Below are 22,100 nucleotides of genomic sequence, written 5' to 3'. Positions count from 1 at the left end.
AGGAGCAATGAACTGTCAGTGCATTTAATTCATTTTACCTCACTGAATACCACTGATTTTCACGCGCTTTTTTGTCACACGTGTAGTTATGATAAAGGACACATGTTTTGGCGTGTTTTATTATTAATAGTTTAACAGTAATAAAATATTCTTATACGCTATAAGTGACCAGACGTCCGAGATCAAAACTGGGAATATAATCCCAGAGAAGGGGGGAAAAACAGTCAGCTATTTTTAAGTTGAAGAAACAATATGATTAGGTTATATAAACATGCGTATATTCTACATAAACAATGTATGAATACATTAGATATCTATATATCTTATAGACTGTATCTGTGTTGCTGCAGCAGCAGCAGAGTTTATTATGTCTTGACACTTTGTATTGATATTTTGTATTACATTCTTCCCTTAAATGATCATGTTTACAGTGATTGTTTTATATGTATTTTTTATGTATGTCGCTTTGGATAAAAACCTCTGCCAAATACTTTAACACAGTGGTCCCCAACCACCGGGCCGCGGTCCGGTACCGGTCCGTGGATCGATTGGTACCGGGCCGCACAAGAAATAAAAAAATACAGAAAATTAATATTACTATTTTTTATTTTTTATTAAATCAACATAAAAAACACAAGATACACTTACAATTAGTGCACCAACCCCAAAAACCTCCCTCCCCCATTTACACTCATTCACACTCATTCGCACAAAAGGGTTGTTTCTTTCTGTTATTAATATTTTTGGTTCCTACATTATATATCAATATAGATCAATACAGTCTGCAGGGATACAGTCCCTGCAATTTTAAATGCACTTGTTTTAATAAATAAATACAGCGTTTTAAAAGCATACACAATCTGTGTAAATATATTAGTCTGTGGTTAAAAGAACTTGAAAGGACTCGAAACTTAAAATGCAGGACTTGGGACTTGACTTGAGACTTTCCAGTCTTGACTTTGGACTTGACTTGGGGCTTGCCTGTCTTGACTCGGGACTTGACTCGAGACTTGAGGGCAAAGACTTGAGACTTACTTGTGACTTGCAAAACAATGACTTGGTCCCACCTCTGCTAATTAAGCAGACTTTGTGAGAGCCAACTTTGGGTAAAATTATGATGCAGAACCTTATATTTTTGAGCCTGAACACAGAGGATGAGCAATACGTTTTAGAAGTCGAGTGCTAAGCGGATGCAGCTTTATTGTGACACTACAGCATCAGCATTATTGTTAGGTGCTAAACAAACTAACAATATTAAACCATAATAAAACAAACACTTAATGTAATATTTCCATTCTTGCTGGGATGCCGACCGACTGGATGCTCACATAATTCTTAGGTAAAAAGGTAGTTGCAATCCTCACGAAGCATTAAAGGCCTACTGAAACCCACTACTACCGACCACGGAGTCTGATAGTTTATATATCAATGATGAAATCTTAACATTGCAACACATGCCAATACGGCCGGGTTAACTTATAAAGTGCAATTTTAAATTTCTAGCTAAACTTCCGGTTGAAAACGTCTATGTATGATGACGTATGCTCGTGACGTCAATCGTTGAAACGGAAGTATTCGGACCCCATTGAATCCAATACAAAAAGCTCTGTTTTCATCGCAAAATTCCACAGTATTCTGGACATCTCTGTTGGTGAATCTTTTGCAATTTGTTTAATGAACAATGGAGACTGCAAAGAAGAAAGTTGTTGGTGGGATCAGTGTATTAGCGGCTGGCTGCAGCAACACAACCAGGAGGACCGGGTGAAGTCTTTCGTCGCTCCGTCGATCGCTGGAACGCAGGTGAGCACAGGTGTTGATGAGCAGATGAGGGCTGGCGTAGGTGGATAGCTAATGTTTTTAGCATAGCTCTGTGAGGTCCCGTTGCTAAGTTAGCTTCAATGGCGTCGTTAGCAACAGCATTGTTAAGCTTCGCCAAGCTGGAAAGCATTAACCGTGTAGTTACATGTCCATGGTTTAATAGTATTGTTGATTTTCTGTCTATCCTTTCAGTCAGGGGTTTATTTGTTTTGTTTCTATCTGCATTTAAGCACGATGCTATCACGTTAGATCCGTAACTAAAGAGCTTCGCCGATGTATTGTCGTGGAGATAAAAGTCACTGTGAATGTCCATTTCGCGTTCTCGACTCTCATTTTCAAGAGGATATAGTATCCGAGGTGGTTTAAAATACAAATCCGTGATCCACAATAGAAAAAGGACAAAGTGTGGAATCCAATGAGCCCTTGTACCTAAGTTACGGTCAGAGCGAAAAAATATACGTCCTGCACTGCACTCTAGTCCTTTACTCTCACGTTCCTCATCCACAAATCTTTCATCCTCGCTCAAATTAATGGGGTAATCGTCGCTTTCTCAGTCCGAATTGCTCTCGCTGCATTGTAAACAATGGGGAAATGTGAGGAGCCCTTCAACCTGTGACGTCACGCTACTTCCGGTACAGGCAAGGCTTTTTTTATCAGCGACCAAAAGTTGCGAACTTTATCGTTGATGTTCTCTACTAAATCCTTTCAGCAAAAATATGGCAATATCGCAAAATGATCAAGTATGACACATAGAATGGATCTGCTATCCCCGTTTAAATAAAAAAAATTATTTTCAGTAAGTCTTTAAGAAAAATATTGCCGCAACTACGTCTTTTTGAGTCTTTTTCGCCATTTTCGGGGACGTCAAAGTCGACCAGCCTCTCGGTCCATGGCCACATTTGTCTACTACCAGGTGAGAGATGCATGAAATATAATCTAGAATTAACTTTTAGCAAGTTTGACACGACTCAAAAGCAGCTGTCGGCTTAGTGTGTCAACAATAGCAGCGTAAGCTAGAATTAGCTCACTGCTATTAAAGCACCGCTAAAATAGTCCGTCTCCGTTGGTGCTTATAATTACAATATTACTCAATAGTTGGTTAATTTTCAGGTCACGACATGTAAATGTATTATTGTTGGCGGTTTCTGAATGTTTTCTAAAAGGGTATAATGGGCGCAACAGAGGACCTTTGATCAGTTGACTCAATTGTTAGCTATTTATTTACAATTTTGAATGCATAAAAAAGCATATGTGTTCTTGTCTTAAATAAGCAATTTAAATGATAAACAGACATAACTTTCCAATTTTTGCGTATTACCAGTATAACTGATCTGATATGGTCAGAGTGCAGAAGCGTTACTACAGTGACGTAGAATCTACGGAAATTGTCGAAAATATTTGGAGCAAAATATTTAAAACAGCTGACTGAATTTGTGGCATTTTGTGATCTTTAGACGGTATTTTCACATACTTTTCGGACTGTAAATACAATTGGTTATGGTTTAATGGATACAATGAAACACAATTAAGCATATAAAGTCAACTCGTTTTTCCACTGTACTGGTACTTTAAGTTAGTGATGGAACTTCGTCTCTCTTATGGTTGCTTGATTGATTGATTGAAACTTTTATTAGTAGATTGCACAGTACAGTACATATTCCGTACAATTGACCACTAAATGGTAACACCCGAATAAGTTTTTCAACTTGTTTAAGTCGGGGTCCACGTTAATCAATTCATGGTATGTTGTGTTGCTTGAATTGATTTATTACAAAACGCATGGAAGATTAATTTAAAATATACTGGGATACGATTGATTTTTGGTCGCGAAAATATTTAACTTTATTCATTGTTGTAATATCTCTTGCCACCTTAAATTGTATATTTTTATATAAGATTTCCATTTAATTGTATGTCTATTTTTACAACCCAAAATGTTATTTATTTTGCTATGTCAATGTCTACTCCGTCTATTTGTGCTTGACTTTCTGTTCTACTGTTACTGAATTTTATTATTTTAGTTTTACTGTTTTTGTCACACAATCTCTTTAATTGTTTTCATTTCTTCTGTTATTATTTGAATTAGCTCCTGTGTGTTCTTTCCTGAATAAAACACATTCATGTCATCTGTAAATAACACTTACTTTATGTCCTAACTTTACAAATGTCGTTTATATAGCAATTTTGAACAATTTTTGGTCCCAGTATTGATCACTGGGGTACGCCACAAGATGTATCCAGCGCTGTTGATGTATTTTCACCTATCTAGCGTGGATGGTAAAATTGCATTTTTCCCCCCAAATCCATGACATACAATGATGTCAGTTCAATTCTTCAAATTACAATTACAACAAAACATGTAATCAAGTACAGTATAATATAGTATAGAGCAGGGATGTCAAACTCATTTTCATTGAGGGCCACATCGCAGTTATGGCTGCCATCAGAGGGCTGCTTGTAACAGCGAATAATGTATGAATTTGCCTCTGGAATTAATTATTAATTACCGTATTTTTCGGAGTATAAGTCGCTCTGGAGTATAAGTCGCACTGGCCGAAAATGCATAATAAAGATGGGAAAAAACATGTATAAGTCTCACTGGAGTATAAGTCGCATTTTTGGGGGAAATGTATTTGATAAAACCCAACACCAAGAATAGACACTTGAAAGGCAATTTAAAATAAATAAAGAATAGTGAACAACAGGCTGAATAAGTGTACGTTACATGATGCATAAATAACCAACTGAGAACGTGCCTGGTATGTTAACGTAACATATTATGGTAAGAGTCATTCAAATAACTATAACATATAGAACATGCTATACGTTTACCAAACTATCTGTCACTCCTAATCGCTAAATCCGATGAAATCTTATACGTCTAGTCTCTTACGTGAATGATCTAAATATTATTTGATATTTTACGGTAAAGTGTAAAAGTATAAGTTGCACCCCCGGCCAAACTATGAAAAAAACTGCGACTTATAGTCCGAAAAATACGGTATATAAATTGTTTTAAGTAGACTGTCGATTTTACAGTAAAATCTTTACATTTACACAATTTTACTGTAAAATATAGCATTTCATTAAATTTTTTTACAACATTATACGGTAAATGGAAAAACAGTACCACTTTTTGGTGTTAAATTTACATTGGTTTTAACAACATTATATTGTTAATGGAAAAAAGTTTTTTTTTTTTTTGCTGGCAACTTAGCTGCCAGTTTTTCTACCGTAAAAAAATTAACCATCTTTCCATTTACAGTAATACACCATTAAAAACAACAACCGTAGATTTTACAGTTAAAAACTGGCAGCTCAGTCAACATAATTTTTAGTATTTTCTTTCAATTTTCAGTAATATGCTGTATAGAACAACATAAAGTGTATTGTCGTTTTCATTAATTTGATGGGGAGTTTGCTTTAAAGTTAAGTATTTTTATTTAGACAAAAACATGTTTGGAAAGTATGATAATATACTGTAATATTTGTTGCAATATTGGATACTAATAAAGTTTAAAAGGCATGCAATTTCAAGCAGTACATATATTTTTTCTGTCAAAATGAAAAAAAAATCAATTACATTTAGTGAGGAAATATTAAGTACTTTATTGACATTTCCAGGTATTTGCAGGCCAGATAAAATGATGTCCTTGAGTTTGACACCTGTGGTATAGAGTTTTTTTTATTTAAAGGCCTACTGAAATGAATTTTTTTTATTTAAACGGGGATAGCAGATCCATTCTATGTGACATACTTGATCATTTCGCGATATTGCCATATTTTTGCTGAAAGGATTTAGTAGAGAACATCGACGATAAAGTTCGCAACTTTTGGTCGCTGATAAAAAAAGCCTTGCCTGTACCGGAAGTAGCGTGACGTCACAGGTTGAAGGGCTCCTCACATTTCCCCATTGTTTACACCAGCAGCAAGAGCGATTCGGACCGAGAAAGCAACGATTACCCCATTAATTTGAGCGAGGATGAAAGATTTGTGGATGAGGAACGTGAGAGTGAAGGACTAGAGTGCAGTGCAGGACATATCTTTTTTCGCTCTGACCGTAACTTAGGTACAAGGGCTCATTGGATTCCACACTTTCTCCTTTTTCTATTGTGGATCACGGATTTGTATTTTAAACCACCTCGGATACTATATCCTCTTGAAAATGAGAGTGGAGAACGCAAAATGGACATTCACAGTGACTTTTATCTCCACGAAAATACATCGGCGAAGCACTTTAGCTACGGAGCTAACGTGATATCATTGGGCTTAACTGCAGATAGAAACAAATGAAATAAACCCCTGACTGGAAGGATGGACAGAAAATCAACAATACTATTAAACCATGGACCTGTAACTACACGGTTAATGCTTTCCAGCCTGGCAAAGCTTAAAAATGCTGTTGCTAACGATGCCATTGAAGCTAACTTAGCTACGGGACCTCACAGAGCTATGCTAAAAACATTAGCTATCCACCTACGACAGCCAGCCCTCATCTGCTCATCAACACCCGTCCTCACTTGCGTTCCAGCGATCGACGGAGCGACGAAGGACTTCACCCGATCATCGATGCGGTCGGGGGCTAGCGTCGGATAGCGCGTCTGCTATCCAAGTCAAAGTCCGTCTGGTTGTGTTGCTGCAGCCAGCCGCTAATACACCGATCCCACCTACAGCTTTCTTCTTTGCAGTCTTCATTGTTCATTAAACAAATTGCAAAAGATTCACCAACACAGATGTCCAGAATACTGTGGAATTTTGCGATGAAAACAGAGCTTTTTGTATTGGATACAATGTGTCCGAATACTTCCGTTTCAACCATTGACGTCACGCGCATACGTCATCATACATAGACGTTTTCAACCGGAAGTTTCGCGGGAAATTTAAAATTGCACTTTATAAGTTAACCCGGCCGTATTGGCATGTGTTGCAATGTTAAGATTTAATCATTGATATATAAACTATCAGACTGCGTGGTCGGTAGTAGTGGGTTTCAGTAGGCCTTTAAAATATGTCTATTTTCTACCAATGCATTGCACTTAAAATAAGTCTCTATTGCACCATATTTAGGCACTGTATGAGTGCAAATGATAAACATAATTTATATTGCACTGCACTATTACTCTCGGCTGTTTTTTGGTCCGTCACTGCACATATTCATGTGTATTTTCAACCCCAGCATGCCGTCGTTCTTCCCCCTACGACTGTCCCTTCATCCCCCAGCGTCCTCCTCCGTTCGCTCCTGCCCTGCAGCGTTTTGCTTTGCTCAGCCAAGCAGAATGATAGCCTCTGTCTCGGGATCAATGAGGACTCTATTCCTGTCCCATCACGCAACCCAACGGACCACCCCGATTTTTTTTTCAACCGTCTGTTCTCTGCACGCCTTTCCAACATGGGTTTTTTTCCGTCTCTGTCTCCATCCACGGCTCTCTTCCTGTTATCTCCATTTCGCCATGCCTTGCTGACAGACACTGTCCATTTGTCAGCCCTTCCTCCGCTAATATAACATTATCAATACGCTGCCTGTCAGCGCCTGTGTGTGTGTGTCTAGCTTATTTACGCCGTGTGGGTGCCTATATGAGTCTTGTTGTGTGCACATATTCATGGGGGAAATAAGCATTACGGAGCCATATGACTAATGTGCAATACTCCCAGAAGCTCAAGGCAATAACAGTGTGAGACAGGAAGAAGGAAGCAGTCCACTTAAACAATGATGGGGCAGAACACATTCCCATCTCACTGGTCATCATTGGTTTGATGTTTACAATAACTATGTGCCGACTTGTCTAATTTTGGATGCAGGGCTCCAGCATTATGATGCTACAAGGGAGCCAGCCCCAAGGAGGAACACGTTAGACGTTGTTGATGATCTGGACAAAAGTACAAAGTGTTTTGTTTTTTTTCAATTGAGTCACTATGGTGTCACTGTCAATCACACCATGAATCATCATACCATACCATACCAACTTTATTTATAAAGCCCTTTTAAAAACAACCACAGTTGAAGAACAAAGGGCTGTACACCACAAAGAAATACAGGCAAAGGACAGACTAAAAAATATTTAAAACAGAAGTAAAATACACATTGAAAAAGCAAATAGAAATTACCCTAAAAACAATTTGTTCGATAAAAAGCAGTTAAAAAGTTAAAAACAGTTAAAAAAGTTAAAAACAGTTTAAAGTCTCATGCTGGGTTAAAAGCCAGTGAATACAAATGGGTTTTAAGAAGGGTCTTAAAGGCCTACTGAAACCCACTACTACCGACCACGCAGTCTGATAGTTTATACATCAATGATGAAATCTAAACATTGCAACACATGCCAATACGGCTGGGTTAGATTAGTAAAGTGCAATTTTAAATTTCCCGCAAAATATCCCGCTAAAAACGTCTCGGTATGATGACGTTTGCGCGTGACGTCACGGATTGTAGCGGACATTTTGGGACAGCATTGTGGCCAGCTTTTAAGTCGTCTGTTTTCATCGCAAAATTCCGCAGTATTCTGGACATCTGTGTTGGTGAATCTTTTGCAATTTGTTTAATGAACAATGGAGATAGCAAAGAAGAAAGCTTTAGGTGGGAAGTGGTGTATTAGCGGCCGGCTGCAGCAACACAAACACGTAGCGGCTACGTTGTAGCCGGTGTTTCATTGTTTACATTCCCGAACGATGACAGTCAAGCTTTACCATTGGCCTGTGGAGAACTGGGACAACATAGACTCTTACCAGGAGGACTTTGAGTTGGATACGCATGCTTGTGGAGATGGGACAACAGAGACTCTTACCAGGAGGACTTTGAGTTGGATACGCGCTACCGTGAGTACGCAGCTGCGGCTTCCAAACATTTGATCGCTTGCCCGTACGTGCGTGCCACTATGTGCATGTCACGTACATAACTCTGGGGAAATATATGTGCTGCATGAACTTTGCGGAAGTGAACGGTACTTTGGGCTGTGGGATTGAGTGTGTTGTGCGGGTGTTTGATTTGTATTGGCGGGTTATATGGACGGGAGGGGGGAGGTGTTTGTTATGTGGCATATTAAATATAAGCCTGGTTGGGTTTTGGCTAATAGAGTATATATATGTCTTGTGTTTATTTATTGTTTTAGTCATTCCCAGCTGAATATCAGGTCCCACCCGCCTCTCACAGCATCTTCCCTATCTGAATCGCTTCCACTGCCCTCTAATCCTTCACTCTCGCTTTCCTCATCCACAAATCTTTCATCCTTGCTCAAATTAATGGGGTAATCGTCGCTTTCTCTGTCCGAATCGCTCTCGCTGCTGGTGGCCATGATTGTAAACAATGTGCAGATGTGAGGAGCTCCACAACCTGTGACGTCACGCTACTTCCGGTACAGGCAAGGCTATTTTATCAGCGACCAAAAGTTGCAAACTTTATCGTCAATGTTCTCTACTAAATCCTTTAAGCAAAAATATGGCAATATCGCGAAATGATCAAGTATGACACAACGAATGGACCTGCTATCCCCGTTTAAATAAGAACATTTCATTTCAGTAGGCCTTTAAGTTGTAATTTTCATTAACAAATTTGGAATCGCCATGTAAAATACGCTAATGCTAAAAAGTATCATGTTAATAGCAAAGCCAATATAATTGAGCATCAAGCTAGCGAATTTTTGGAAAGGTAAAGCCTTAAATTACACTCCATGGAGCGTGTTTTGAGTCAATTACTTTGTTGACATTGAAAATTGCAACATTACCTAGAGACAGTTTGGCTGAGTCCGTTTCGGACGACAAGAAGTCATACAAAAAAAAGCATATCACTGTCCCAAGACCGGCCAGAGAAGGGCTATATAAAAGCGGTCCGTAAAATTTTTTTTTTTCCATTTTATAAGTAGCCTATTGTGTCAGACTGCCGAGAAATATGATGAACACTGCATTGAGGTGAGTGTTTGTGAACTGCATGGTCCCAGTAAACAAGTTGTCCCCAGACAAACGTTCCTTCTCCTCATGATGACATCATTTCAGTTGCATTATGTCAATATCCATGAGTCGCCGCGTTTAATTATTGATTCCAATTACATTTTTGCAAATTCCTTTACTTCAGGAGTGACCAAAGTGTGGCCGCAGGCCCATTTGCAGCCCGCAGCTATTTTTTTACCAGCACATTAAAAAAATATCAAAAAAAACATTAAAAAGTGGAATAAAAGACCAAACAGATTAAATGTAACGAGAACAAGTTGCAATGTTGACTAATAACACAAAGCTGTCATGCAGGCTGTTTTGTTCTTTAAAGCTGTCCTTGCTCAAAAAATAATAATGAATCCAAATCAATTATATTAATTATTGATCGATTAATGGCTCCAATTACTTCACATCAAATATTCTACTTGGAAACATTTTTTGGGGAAAATATTGCGCATTTTGTGTGTTAGGCATATCAAAAAGGTATAAAACAAACAAACCAACAAAAAACATTAAAAAATCCTAAGTTCATCGAGAGACTTAAGCGTTGAAAAAAAAAGCATGCCTTATTTTTAACACTTTCATGAGTGTGGGCGGCCCTTTTGGATCTCCAATTATTTTAGTGGGATTTTCTTTTTCAAAAACTAATTGCTCAAAAAATAATAATGAATTAAAATCCATAGTATTATGAATATTTGACTCCAATTACTTTATATCAAATATACCGCTTTACATAAACATTTTTGGGGGGTGGGGGCTGGGATGTTGTACACATTGTGTTTTTGCCATAAAAAAAAAAACAGGGTTTTTACAAAAAGGGCATAAAACATTAAAAAAAAAAAACTTTATATTGACAGATCTGAAGTTGATCTTGAGATTTAAGCATTAAATAAACAGAAAACAAAACAAACAAACAAAAAAATTATATATATGACTTCTTTTTAAAATTTTTATGACTGAGACCCTTCCAGGTCCCCAGTACTAAACTTGAGGGGAGCCCTAAAGGTAAACACTAATCAATATATAGTATTGGTTTTGAAAATAAAAAATATTCAAATGGCCCCCGCATGCTTTGATCTTTCAGTGTGCAGCCCTCAATCGAAAAAAGTTTGGACACCCTTGCTCTATGAGATAGAAAGTAACACGCCAACTAACGTATCCACAATCACTTTTTATAGTTGTTCAGCCTTGGTGGAGGTTTCCACTCTACTGTAGCTATTCTAGCTATACTCTCGAACCTCTAAGGTCTAACACAATTCAGTCTGGGATGCATTACATTTTCCTCCGCAGGGAACATTAGAAATTAAATAGAAATCAAAACAATAGAACTCTGTTCCTGTGTCAAACTGTCAGCATCATTAAACATTTACAGTGGAACTCGCTTAAGTCAGTCCTGTTTATGTCAACAACCTGTCTACAGTACGTCCACCAAATCATCAAGTCTCGCTTCACAGATTATCACCGCCATGAGGTTATGCAATCGTTGTCCTAGTAAATCTAAATTAGGAATCTAAGTATTGATTTTAATTGTATTCAATAGTTATATCTGTTTATTTAACACACACACTTTTAGCTATGGTCAGGCTTATTAGAAAAATAAGTAAGAAAAATGAATATACATACAATTGTTAGAGATGTCCAATAATGGCTTTTTTGCCGATATCCCGATATTGTCCAACTCTTAATTACCGATACCGAGTCGTGGAATTAACACATTATTATGCCTAATTTTGTTGTGATGCCCCGTTGGATGCATTAAACAATGTAACAAGATTTTCCAAAATAAATCAACTCAAGTTATGGAAAAAAATGCCAACATGGCACAGCCATATTTATTATTGAAGTCACAAAGTGCATTATTTTTTAACATGCCTCAAAACAGCAGCTTGGAATTTGGGACATGCTCTCCCTGAGATAATCCTAATACCCACTACAACTATGGGAAGTACAATACTTTGACTTTCACAAAGTGCATTATTTTTTTTATTTTTTTTAAACATGCCCCAAAACAACAGCTACAAAAACAATGAAGGCACACAGCTTCAGTCCAGAGTATACTAGAGTAATAAAGTAAACAATAACATAGTCCTCCTTTAGTGCAAGACTGCCTGGCATACTGTATAACAGCAAATCATAAACTGGGCTCAATCTGAACAGCCGATATGGGCATCTACATCAATTATATGATTTGCCCGAGAAGCTGGACAGGACAAAATAAACAAAAAAAAAATCTTTTTGATACCGATAATTTCCGATATTACATTTTAAAGCATTTATCGGCCGATAATATCGGCAGTCCGATATTATCGGACATCTGTAACAATTATGGTTTGCTAAAATAAATAAACACAATTAATAATGAATATGTTTCTTAACTATCCATCCATCCATCCATCCATCCATCCATCCATCTTCTTCTGCTTATCCGAGGTCGGGTCGCGGGGGCAGCAGCCTAAGCAGGGAAACCCAGACTTCCCTCTCCCCAGCCACTTCTTCCAGCTCTTCCCGGGGGATCCCGAGGCGTTCCCAGGCCTAACTAAATTGTCAATAAAATTAAAGTGCAAATGGAAATACGGCTTCACCATTTTAGTCATAATTGTTGTGCTTAAGAAACTTCTCTATGACTTAAAATCCAGACTTCTTTTTTGTTTAATATTGTCATTACTGCCACACGTGGTGGAAAAGTGAAGAGAAACCGATAATAGCCACTACTCTCTCAAATGACAAACTGGATCGTGTGTTTACTTTGCTGTTGTTGTCTTGTGATGCCACTGTCAATGTAATGATCTCATGATGCAGCAGTCAATGTAAACCACAGACAGCCCAAAACGGGGTTTGTTTGGACAATATTAGTTCATTACAATGATGGAATATGCATTCCTCTGAAAAATCTGATTTGTTTTCAAAATTTTTAGGGCCAGGCTGGTGCCATATAAGATTGGTCTGTTATTGCAAAAAAACAACAACAAAAAAACACGTAAATGGCTGTTTATTGAAAAGCTCCACAAAAACATGAATTTACTCAAATGGAAAATGGATTTATCTGCGTTTGCATCTGAACATTTCATATGCTCTTAAAACACCTCATAGATCATTTTAACATGTAAACTTAAAGGGGAACTGCACTTTTTTGGAATTTTGCTGATTAATAATTCCCAATCCTCACGTAAGACAGGAACACAATTGCTCTTTTTTTTTAATGCATTCTAAATCATAAAATACGGCAAGTATGAGGTGGCCTACAATGCAGCTATTTGGAGTACAGTACTGCACCCATAAAGTCCTCTAAAAAAACATCCAAAACCTGCCAACAATACTCAATTTACATGTCGTGACCTAAATATGAACCAAGTATTAGCGATAATGTTATTATAAACACTAACGCATGCTATTTTTTAGCAGTGCCGTGATTACAGACAGCTAACTAGCCTGTGCAGCCACACAATATTGACATACTGAGCTGTTGCTGCTGCTTCATCGCCTCTGAGTTGGTGAAAGTTATTTCTAGATTATAAATCATGCCTCTCAACTAAATAGCATAAGGTTGTAGCCATAAGCGAAGATGTTGGCCCACTTTGACATTCAACTTATACCCAGAGATGGCAAAAAAGTCACAGAAAAAACGCTTGTTTGCAGCCACCTTTTTTTTCTTACCCTGCATGAGGGTTATTATTATTCTACATCTAAACAGGAATATATACACATTCCATCAGTCGTCATTGCAGTGAGCGCAGACGTTGTACAGTAAGCGATTATTTTATTGTGTTTGTAGTTTGTATTTCTTGTTTAGCACTTAGGAATACTGCTACATGATGCTTAGTGTTTCACTGAAGCTGGATCTGTTAAGCACACTGCTTCTAAAACTTTTATTCAGGCTCAAAAAGATAAGATTCTGGATCATCATTTGTCCTTACGTAGTTGTTGTTGAAATTGATACCATATGCTTGAAATTAGCAAAATACGTAAATATTACATGTAGAGATGTCCGATAATATCGGACTGCCAATATTATCGGTCGATAAATGCTTTAAAATGTATTATCGGAAATTATCGGTATCGGTTTCAAAATTATCGGTATCGGTTTCAAAAAGTAAAATTTATGACTTTTTAAAACGCCGCTGTGTACACGGACGTAGGGAGAAGTACAGAAAAAACATTAAAGGCACTGCCTTTGCGTGCCGGCCCAATCACATAATATCTACGGCTTTACACACACACACACACACACACAAGTGAATGCACCGCATACTTGGTCAACAGCCATACAGGTCACACTGAGGGTGGCCGTATAAACAATGTTAACACTGTTACAAATATGCGCCACACTGTGAACCCACACCAAACAAGAATGACAAACACATTTCGGGAAAACATCCGCACCGTAACACAACATACACACAACAGAACAAATACCCAGAACCCCTTGCAGCACTAACTCTTCCGGGGCACAACAATATACACCCCCCGCTCCCCCCCCCCACCCGCAACCCCGCCCACCTCAACCTCCTCATGCTCTCTCAGGGAGAGCATGTCCCAAATTCTAAGCTGCTGTTTTGAGGCATGTTAAAAAAAAAAAAATGCACTTTGTGACTTCAATAATAAATATGGCAGTGCCATGTTGGCATTTTTTTCCATAACTTGAGTTGATTTATTTTGGAAAACCTTGTTACATTGTTTAATGCATCCAGCGGGGCATCACAACAAAAACAGGCATAATAATGTGTTAATTCCACCACTGTATATATTGGTATCGGTTGATATCGGAATCGGTAATTAAGAGTTGGACAATATCGGATATCGGTAAAAAAGCCATTATCGGACATCTCTAATTACATGCTATTATAAATGTGCCTGATACTACATTACATGTATACTTACTGCATGTATATCAAACATTATGGAGGTTTTTAATTGTTTTTAGAGAAATAGGACTACACTGCCTCTATTGTTAAATTACTTTTGCTAACATTTATTTACGAGTTAGAATGCATAAATAAAAATAAAAACATATGTGTTCTTGTCTTGAATAAGGACTGTGTTCCCCTTTTTAAATGGGTACTCAAATCTCAATAGACTCCACGGTTAATTTGAAAACCGCAATGCACTGACACAGCAGTAAGTAAACCGAAAAGCAGGTAAGTATGTATTTTTTCTTATGATATTATTTTGTGGGATAACACTGAAGATACAACACTTTGATCTAAGGTAAATTAGTCAGTCACTACGTTTCCATGCACTAAATTAGTTTGATTTATCAAATATGTGTGAAGTCCAAGTGTCCACACTCTAATGTGATAGGCCATGTGCCTCCCGTACACTGGGAGGCACTTATTTCGTTTTAGCGTGTATAATTGAATTACTTTTCCGGTTGACCTCTAACGTCGCACTAGGATTTGCGGATCCTTACAACTTGTTTCAATTGAGTTCCGCTGTAATATTGACACATATTACAAATATTGCGTCTCTATGCTGATGTTAAATAGCAAACAGTATCAAGAAATAATCTTTGATTGCGCTATGAACTTGACGCTACTACCAAGAATGTATCGGGTTGGATGCAAAGAAAGCCGGCGGAAGAGTTTTTCTAAGGAATTTTTGGACAAAAATCATGGAAACTAAACTTTTGACTGTCTCAAAGTTCATTTAAAAGGCTCTCTGGATTGATGGAAAGAGTTTTAAATACGAAGAAAAAGGCAGTGCGTGCCCCGAGAGGAAGGTTGCTATTGTTCTGGACTATCTTGCCAGTTGTGTGGAGAATGCATATATGTTTAAGAGTTCGTTCTTTATTCATAGTCATGTTTAAAGCAGCTAGTGTTTTTCCATTTGTACTCTTTCTATTTTTTTAGGAATATGTCCGCAAGTAAACTGTGTGTGTTACCTTGAAGGCTTGCAATGTAGGAGTTGGAGTACTCCCTTATATCTTATCTGTAGTAGAACAATGAGCCTGTATTCCTTTCTGGAGAGGGTGGGGGCTGTTTGCGTATTCAAGAAGTTTTCTCTTCCTGTTTGAATGTTAGACCATCCCGAGATGAAGGTATGACTGTATTGATGTGGGCTGGTCTCCTGAAGCTTCAGTAAAACATGATAATATTCCTATTCTGTCTTGATGGTCCTTCTTACTCTGCATATACTGTATGTCATCTGAAAGAATTTGGGATTGACCAGTGACTTTAATTCCCTGAGAGGTAGACTGCTCAGACGCAACAGTACCTGCTTCATTATATTTCCTCTCATTCGTATTTTGTTGGGGAGTCCGAATTAAGCCGGCATTTTACATTTTCTTAGTCAACTTCTTAAATAAATCTCAGCCTCTTTTTTTTAAATTATTACCAAACATTACTTCAAAAATGTTCTGTTCTTTTAATTTGTGAAGCAAATAAATAGTCTCCTCTTCATTAAAATTATTGTAGTATTTATTGAATGGTATCTGCTTCCGGGTTGTATCCTGTGCGTTGAGACTGGCGCATGCGTGATACGAAGGGTCCTCTCCGGCTTCACACACCCCTCAAGAGATCTAGTTTACAATCGCATATTCCATGTGTGTTAGTCCGATTTTTCAAAAACCGAATACGATTAGATTAAGGTGTTTCCATGGGTTGTAGCAGTGGTCCCCAACCTTTTTGTAGCTGCGGATCGGTCAACGCTTGAAAATTTGTCCCACGGACCGGTGGGACGGGGGGTGGTATTATTATTATTTATTTATTTATTTATTTTCATAAAGAAATACAAACAGGTGTGCTTACGGACTGTATCCCTGCAGACTGTATTGATCTATATTGATATATAATGTATATATTGTGTTTTTTATGTTGATTTAATAAATACAAAAATAAAAAATAATTGTATTTATTTATTTTTTTTAATTTCTTGTGCGGCCACGGACCGGTACCGGGCCGCGGACCGGTGGTTGGGGACCACTGGATTGTAGGACACTTATTTAGAGCCAAACTATTTGAGAAATCAAACTAATTTAGTGCTTGTACAACATTCTAGGTGTGCAATACAGATGTTAGTGTTTTTTGTTTTATTCAATCTTTTTTCTATACATATTAGTGTGCAGTATGTAGTATTTATTACTATTTTTAGTTTTTTTATTATGCTTTATTTCTGCTTCTGTATGTATTGATCTATGTATGTACTGTAAAAGCCTGCACTTCAACAACGTAATATCCCCATTGTGGGATGAATAAAAGTCATTTATTTAAAAGTCTACCCTCTCCTATCCTAGATTTATGTCCCCCTCAAAATAATTGAAACACACCGCCATTATCTTGAAAACGCTGGCAACAAAAGTGAGTACTAGAGGTGGGAATCTTTGGCCACCTCACGATTCGATTACGATTCAGGAGCTACTGTTATGATCCGGGCAACGGATCATAGTTTGCTTACGTTTTGTCCCTTGTTGGCTTAGTTCTGTATCAGCGCCCCTGTTTTGTGTCTCCTCGGTTGCCATGGTTATTCATTGTTTTCACCTGTCTCTGATTAGTGTTCGGGGCGCTCACCTGTTTCCGAGCGCTAATCAGAGAGCTATTTAGTCCTGCCTTTTCACGTCACTCAGGCTGGTACTTTTCTGTAACGGTATTGTGGCATGTTGATGCCGGAGGTCGTCTTTCCAGGAAGCGGCGGAACGACAGGGAGCAGTTTGCAGGTAGGACAATGATTTATTTGCATAAATCATACCAAAATACCAAATGAACAAAACAAGCAAAACACAAGGAGAGCTAGATCGTGCCGACTGCACACAGGAAGCTAACGGGATAGTACGGATGGGTTGATGAGGCGTCATGAAGCGTTTCGACACATTGCAAAACTGTATTGATACTGTGTCGATACTGTGTCACTAAATACTGACATCTGCTGGACATTAAAAATCCCTACAGCAACCTATGGACCGACTCAACTGACACTGATCTTATGACCTAGTATATACAATAATATAAACCAAGTCATTGTATTTCATTTAGGATTATTTCATATCTTCATTTAAATAAAAATATATTTTTGTTTTTTAGATACAGTCAATAAATAATGTGAACATGTATCATAACATGGAAATCTAAGAGAACGTGTTGTGAATGAGGATGCTTGTGGACTGGGAATTTTTTTAATTCATTTTTTTACACATTTTTATTTAATAAAAACTGTTTTTCCAACGTATTAAATTTTAGGCAATTTCTCTTCTTAGTTATTATTTCTCCGGCTGTAGAAAAGACTTGCTCAAAGGGCACAGAGGAGGCGTCTGTGCGACACAGTTTGCGTATCGGTCACGTGACCGAAACTGCGCACCGACACAGGGTTTTGCTCTATGAGTTTGACGCATGCGCCGATGCATCGGTGTTGCCGGACCCAGCACTACGGGATAGCTATACACAAGGGACGCTTAAGGCAATGCTTAGCTCGGGACACAAAAGGAACAACTTTAGCAGTTGCGTAAAGCAAACAAAAGCACCAGACTGAGTGACGGGAAAAGGAAGGACTAAATAGCTCTCCGATTAGCGCTCGGAAACAGGTGAGCGTCCCGAACACTAATCAGAGACAGGTGAAAACAACAAATAACCATGGCAACCAAGGAGACACAAAACAAGGGTGCTGAAACAGAACTAAGCCAGCAAGAGACAAAACGTAAACAAACTATGATCCGTTGCCCGGAACATGACAGCTACGATTCGATTAAAAATTGATTATTGATGCATATTCATGCAGTTTTACCATACTTGCCAACCCTCCTGATTTTTCCGGGAGACTCCCGAATTTCAGTGCCCCTCCCGAAAATCTCCTGGGGCAACCATTCTCCCGAATTTCTCCCGATTTTCACCTGGACAACAATATTGAGGGCGTGCCATGATGGCACTGCCTTTAGCGTCCTCTACAACCTGTCGTCGAGTCCGCTGTTCCTCCATAAAGACAGTGTGCCGACTCAGTCCCATGTTGTATGCGGCTTCTGCAGACACAGTAAGTGACTGCAAGACATACTTGTTGAACAGCCATACAGGTCACACAGAGGGTGGCCATATAAACAACTTTAACACTGTTAAAAATATGTGCCACACCAAACAAGAATGACAAACACATTTCGGGAGAACATCCGCACCGTAACACAACCTAAACACAACAGAACAAATACCCAGAATCCCTTTCAGCCCTAACTCTTCCAGGCTACAATATACACCCCCGCTACCACCAAACCCCGCCCCCCACTCGTCAACCCCCATCTCCCGAATTCGGAGGTCTCAAGGTTGGCAAGTATGAGTTTTACATTTCTTTTTCGTTTCACTAAATAAGCGTTTACCACTTGCGACTTTAAAAAAAAAAAAGAGCACTTGTAATAAGAAATTCCCATTACATTTATTAAAGTAATGTGTGCAAAACTGCAACATAAGTGCCCTAAAATAAAGGAGCCGGGAGGTGTCTCGCTGCAGTCGGCCACATTTTTTAACGGCCTGCATTACTTTATTTACAATAAATAAGTCGATTATCGATTATTGACGTATACTAATCGATTTTATAATCGTCCATGTCCGAAATGCGATGCATCTAAAAAATCGATGAATTCCCCCCATCTTTAGTGAGTACTCTTATGTTCAGCTCATGTTTTTCTGCGTCTTGGGAAAGGTATTTTTGATCAAATGTGTGGCTTATTGCTATTGGATTGTTCAATATGCACATTGAACCCAAAAGACGGCTCCTAATAAACGTGCATACTTTGCATATAAATGAAAAAGGAGGGGGATGACAAACACAACAGAACTTTAAGAACTATCCACAGCACAAATTGTGCCAAGTCGCTCCTCCTCAGCACTTTTCGCTCCTCCTAAAGACAAAGACAGACTGTCTCTGCATGGCGCTGTCACGCTAAAGGCCCAGCTGAGTGCTTGTAATGTGGCTGGGAGCTTCGGTCTGATCCTGGTTGTTTTCCAGTGCAAATATTGCAAACTTAATGTGACACTATGAATATTTCAGCAGGACTTCCCATTAGACCTTAGAGGGAGAGAACACACACACACACACACCCGTGGGTTGACACAAGGTCCACATGCAGCCATAAGACACATTTGGAATAAATGAGGGCAAATGAGAGCTAAGTAGAATTAGGCTACAATAGTGATGACCTCTTTATGAGGACGGTCACAAAAGTATGCCCGCTAAGTACTCCTCTAAAGAGGCTTTTTGGCTGCATTATTTGCTCAAATATTCATAAATCGATAATGGCGGGATCCACTGATCTACTGGCAGCAGCCAATTGGCTCGGATGTGCCAACAGGACGGCAATATCAATATTGATCGTGCACGCGGCCGCAATATCACACAAAGTCCGACCACTGTTTATTAACTGGAAGGAGAAGAGTTATTGTCTTGATAGTCCAGAAACTGCAGTCATGTCTATGATAACGGCACATACTGTACGGTTGGATAAAGTGTTATTATTACTTTTACTTATGACAGATCTGAACTCATCTCCATTCTTTCAAACAACTTGCATGCATGTTAGTCAATTTTCACATCAATTTTGTAGCTCTAAAGCAGGGGTGCCAAACTCATTTTAGCTCAGGGGCCGCATGGAGGAAAATCTGGGCACACACACGGGCCGGACTATTAAAATCATGGTATCAAAACTAAAAAATAGAGATGTCCGATAATATCGGCTGATAAATGCTTTAAAATGTAATATCGGAAATTATCGGTATCGTTTTTTTTTATCTGTATCGTTTTTTTTGTTGTTTTTAAAAAAAAATTAAATCAACATAAAAAACACAAGATACACTTACAATTAGTGCACCAACCCAAAAAAACCTCCCTCCCCATTTACACTCATTCACACTCATTCACACAAAAGGGTTGTTTCTTTTTGTTATTAATATTCTGGTTCCTACATTATATATCAATATATATCAATACAGTCTGCAAGGGATACAGTCCGTAAGCACACATGATTGTGCGTGCTGCTGGTCCACTAATAGTACTAACCTTTAACAGTTAATTTTACTCATTTTCATTAATTTCTAGTTTCTATGTAACTGTTTTTATATTGTTTTACTTTCTTTTTTATTCAAGAAAATGTTTTTAATTTATTTCTTATTTTATTGTATTATTATTTTTAAAAAGGACCTTATCTTCACCATACCTGGTTGTCCAAATTAGGCATAATAATGTGTTAATTCCACGACTGTATATATCGGTATCGGTTGATATCAGTATCGGTTGATATCGGTATCGGTAATTAAAGAGTTGGACAATATCGGAATATCTGCAAAAAGCCATTATCGGACATCCCTACTAAAAAATAAAGACAACTTCAGATTTTTTTCTTTGTCTTACTTTGGCCAAAAATAGAACAAATTAATTCTGAAAATATTACAGTAAAAATATAGAGAAAAATATCGGCAGCGGTAAAGTTTACATCCAGGAAGGAAAGAAGAAAGCGAATGAATGTTTATAACTGAATAAATGTACATATGCATAAAAATGTGTTTTCTCTTGTATTATTTTTTTTAATGAATTAACGTTTATGTTTACCAAAACACTATAGAATGTGAGCTAAAACAGGATAATGCATGGATTTATCATTTGTTTTTAAAACGGTTACATAAAAGTGGGACCCCAAAAATTTACTGTGAGACCCCATTTTTATGACTTGACGGGGTCCCTGGGACCCCATTTTGAAAATTCCTAGCACCAACACTGATGGAGTATTGGTGCGTGCAAAACAGCAGCAGGCGGCTGTGGCCTGCAGGCCGGTTCTAATACTAATCAAATATCATCCATAGTTAATTCATAGCTGGCCTTGACTTTGATACATAGGCTCTAAAGCAGGCCTGGCCCTAACCAATCTGGCGCCCTGGGCAAGATTTTAGGTGGCGACCCCCCCCCCCCCCCCCCCCCCCACCACATCGGCAGTGAAGTGTATATACTCACAAGAAACCGAATAGCTTTGTCTTTGACCTTTTTTTTTACTTAAAGAAAGCAAATTAACATATTATATGAGAATGTTATGTTATGATTATCTTTAACCGAATCACAGCAGTGCTCAAATTAAAAAAAACAGCATTCCCTCTCATGTGATATTGCTTAATTAATATTAATGATGTGCACTTTAACAACTAGGCTTACAACTATACCTAATATATAAAGGGGTGGAAAAGTGATATTACCTGCAGAGCAAACATTAGCTAACCAGAAGGCAATAACAATGTAAACAAAAAACACCTGCTTAAAAGATCTAATACAAATGTCCCTGAGGAATGTAAGGTGGGAGTACTGTAATTACCTAACGTTACATTATTATTTTCCATAACAATTTAGCCCCCTCCACAATATTAACCCGACGTTAAAACAGAAATAGCTATTTATTGATTAGCAATTGC

At 38.1% G+C, this 22,100-nt stretch overlaps 2 protein-coding genes across 3 annotated transcripts in view; one reads left to right on the top strand and one right to left on the bottom strand.

The window, feature by feature from the left end:
* The window catches only part of chrnb2 (cholinergic receptor, nicotinic, beta 2), a 131,736-nt gene that overhangs the window by 71,660 nt on the left and 37,976 nt on the right, over positions 1-22,100 (bottom strand). The window lies entirely within an intron of this gene.
* LOC133636172 (cingulin) overlaps positions 17,315-22,100 on the top strand; it is a 174,708-nt gene continuing 169,922 nt past the window's right edge. The window contains exon 1 of one of the 2 annotated variants that reach the window (XM_062029922.1): positions 17,315-17,386. The gene's annotated coding sequence lies outside the window, so the exon portion shown is untranslated. The remainder of the gene's footprint in view (positions 17,387-22,100) is intronic. The other variant, XM_062029921.1, reaches the window with a different exon arrangement.

Source organism: Entelurus aequoreus, linkage group LG20 (genome assembly GCF_033978785.1).
Source record: "Entelurus aequoreus isolate RoL-2023_Sb linkage group LG20, RoL_Eaeq_v1.1, whole genome shotgun sequence".
NCBI lineage: Eukaryota > Metazoa > Chordata > Actinopteri > Syngnathiformes > Syngnathidae > Entelurus > Entelurus aequoreus.
Note: the sequence above shows the minus strand (reverse complement) of the source record. Positions and strands in the feature narration are given on the sequence as shown.